Source organism: Hirundo rustica, chromosome 13 (assembly GCF_015227805.2).
Source record: "Hirundo rustica isolate bHirRus1 chromosome 13, bHirRus1.pri.v3, whole genome shotgun sequence".
NCBI lineage: Eukaryota > Metazoa > Chordata > Aves > Passeriformes > Hirundinidae > Hirundo > Hirundo rustica.
This window is the reverse complement of record NC_053462.1, coordinates 14,543,410-14,547,090: the sequence shown is the minus strand read 5'-3', so window position 1 is coordinate 14,547,090 and position 3,681 is coordinate 14,543,410.

Sequence of the window (3,681 nt, the reverse complement as noted above, 5' to 3'; positions counted from 1 at the left end):
GTCCTGGTTTTAAACCACAACAAGCTTCTCAGTATGAGGACCTAAAACCTTACAAAATCTTAACCCACCCAGGTTGTCCTAATTCCTCCTATTCCTCCAGCATTTGTTGATCCAAAAATGGCTTTTCTTTGCATCGAGCTGCTCCTTAAATCCTACAGAAACATGCAGCATGCAAGCAAGAGGGGTGATGTGCGTTTGATAGAAACCACCCATATAAATGAAACCGCAATTTTTACGATAAATCAGCAGATGGGCAAGCACGCAGAAACTGTATCTGCCATAATGATTTATTTAAAATAAACAAATCCAGCTGTGGCAAAATAACGAGTTCTCTGCAAATGCACACACAAATTCTGGCTATTTCATTATGAACATATTAAATCTAGTCCCTCAACTCCAGCTCTTGATGATAATTAAATACACATAGATGTACTGCAGTGGATTTGCTCCTGGTAATTTGCATAGCAGAAAATAATTACTCTGGCAATTAGATACAGTGCAACGTGCTGCTCCTTTATGTGCGCCACAAATTTCTTCTGATGTTTTGGCATCACCCTTTAAGAAATTAATGAAGGCCCCCTTCCTATTAATAGCATGCTACAGTGGGTTCATGGTGGCTTTGCCTCATGTGTTTGGAATAACTTTTGTCCTTGTTGCTAGGGCTGGTGCTGCAAAGCTCTTGCTGCCTTTAAATAGATCAGCTCCTTTGCTGGCAGCGGTGTTTTCCATTTGTTAGCTATTATATTGGTCATTTGTCCAATTGTGCTGCTCTTGTCCAGTGATCAACACACAAGTGTCAGGGCATCCTTCGGTTCAAGGGAAATAATCAGTTTGTTCCCCTCCTGTCCAGGCTATTTGTCCTGTCATACACAAGGATGATGCATCTCTGACCGAGGAGAAAAGGTACAGACTTGAATCTGTTTAGCTGAGACTCCTCATCCCAGGCTAAGCTTTAAAGTCCCCAGGTTGAGAAAAGCAGTCCCCAGCCACCAGCAGGAGCAAAAGGGAAGGATTAGGTGGAAGAGGAGCATCAGGGAAAACAAAGCCGCAACAGATTTGCAGGTCTGAGTTGTGTACAGCCAGAAAGCCCAGCCTTTTCTTCTCTGAAGGCATTTCCCTTTGAACATGGTCATAAAAGCCTGTGAGAAAGCCTTCTCTCCCTCTGGAGGCTGCTGCCTGAGCTACAGCTGGCCCTGCCAGCAGCCTTCCCTGCATTTCAGCCCTGAGCCCGTGCTGAAAGGGAGGAGATGCCTTAGGTTACTTCCAGCACCTCCAGGTCTCCAGAGGTCTCACAGCTTCATTGTTTAAAGATGGGAGGCATACACGATGAATTTTGATTAATCTAGTGGAGAATTTTGATAAATATTTGAGAACCCATTTGCTGCCAGTGCACATCTAATAATAAAGGGAGAACAGGGAAACATCAAAGGCAAAACAGACAACAAGAAACGTGTGTGAGAGGTGAGACCATCCCCGTGGGGAACTTCTCTCCTCACCCAGACAGCTCCTGGTCCTGCTTCCTTATGACCTCAGAGCACTTTTTTCCACTGGTGCTGCCGTCGCTCTTGCCCTGCTGCCCTGTGCTGCCCCAGCTTCTCTCAGCTCTTGCCCAAAGCCATTTCCCTCTCTCCTGAGCCACACTCCCCCCCCTTTCTGTTGTCCTTCACAATTTGATTTTGGGTGAGGTTTAGTCTACTCGCACAAACCGCTGAGAGAAAAGATGGCCCAGAAGTGAGGGTGACAGCCTGGGCAGGGGAGAGCCACACTCAATTCTCCTTGCCACTGACTTCTCACCTAACCCTGGGCATCCTATTTCACACTCCTTCCTATCCGCCACTGTCTTCTTCAAAGTACTGCTCAGAGATATCTCTTAAATGCTCCAAACACTCCGAACTCGATGTCAGCCACCAGCCACTCCAAAATAATCCTGTCAGTTTTGGCTGAATGTTTATCCTGACGGGAAACTGCAATTCTGCCATCACCCAGAGCCGGACTCTGTTGTTCTGCAGATTCGGGCAGGCTTCACCCTCCCTTCCTGAGGGTCACGGCCAACACTGCAGTCTGACCCAGCTCCCAGGGTACAGACTGTGAGATGAGCATGCAGAGGTGCTGCAGCTCTCCCACATGACCCCCAAACCCACTTGGAGGCCAGGCAGAGCCAGAAGGGTGGGATGCAGCTACCCAGCACTTTCTAGCACTGAGACCCACAGGCTGCTGCTGGGGCGTGAAAAGGAAGAGGGGAAAATGCAACAAAAGGCAAGAGTAAAAAGACTTCCATTCCAAAGCACAATTAGGAAGAATGCACCCCTTTTTTCTCAGGGTTAGGCTTTTTTTCTTTTTCTCTCTTTGGCCTGGCTCATGGCTGCCTGCAGATCCCTTTCCTGGTTGCCTAGCAGGGCTAGCATTCATGGCAAGCTGAGGTACACCCTGGATGCTGCCTGGAAGCAGGCTGCTATTTCCTACCCAGATGTCTTTTATTTCAGTCAGTGTCATTGCCTGAAGAACAACAATAGCACTTTATTTCCGTGGCTCCCATCTTCGGATGGCCTAACGACAACCTTGCCTTACCTTCAGCTTTGAATAGCTCAGATAAAATAATTCAAAACAAATCAAGAAGGCTAAACCTGTAAATCCTCCCACTCTGCAGGGCCAAAGGGTTATTTTACAAAGCACAAGCACTCAGGCCACACCGCTCTGCTGAAGTGCCCTGTAACAGTCAAGAACAGCTGAAGCAATTATCAATGCCCCATCTCCTCCAAAAGGCACAAACTCCAGGGAAGGAATCAATAGGAAAACTTTACAATACAGAGCCCTTAACTCAAGACACGTTTTAGGGATAAAGCCTTTAAAAGGCAGGGGATAAGATGCTAGACTAGGACTTTGGAAAAGACTGAACTCCATCCTTGAATATCTGGCTGTGCCATGGATTCATGAGTTCCCCCATGTAAAATGTAAGATACTGATATTTGTTTCTTTAATCGATTTGGAGTCCAGTGACAGAACAGGCTGAATAAAAACGAAACCTCTGAGCTATTTATACCTTCCTATTATTTATCAGAACAGTTTTAGCACTGCGATGTGCCAGAGCAAACACAGGGATAAAAGCTTCTGCAAATTTCTAACCACAGGCACCGCATTTGCAGGATATCTGACAGGAGATGATCCATCTCCTCCTGATTAGTTTTTGAATGGGACTTGTGACATGTCCACTTGTCCAGGCAGGAGAATCAATTTGCTGATTCTTACGCTCCCATGTCTCTAAGAACCGCAATTTTTACAAACTAGAGAGGGGAAATGTTCTCCTGCCCCTGCTGGCTACATGATGGATGGAGAGGCAGCTCAACCCCTCACAATGAAATCTCTTTAACAGAATTGGAGTGCAGGTTTCCAAAATGCTGCCTGAAAGGTGAAGCCTACCCAAAGCTTTCAAATTTAGAAATTTCACCTTCGCAAGCCTGTGTTTCACCTGGGATATTCGTGATTTGTCTGTGCCTTTCATCAGCACACAAGCACCTAACACCTCTGCCACAGAAAGCACCTAAGAACAGGATGTAGAGAAATATTGTGATTATAAAGCTGATTTATTGTTTACTCTCACAGGGCCTAGTTGTTACTTCCATCAAATTCAATGGGAGTTTTGCCATCAACTTCAATAGGGTGGAGCAGAGCCAGGGACTTTTG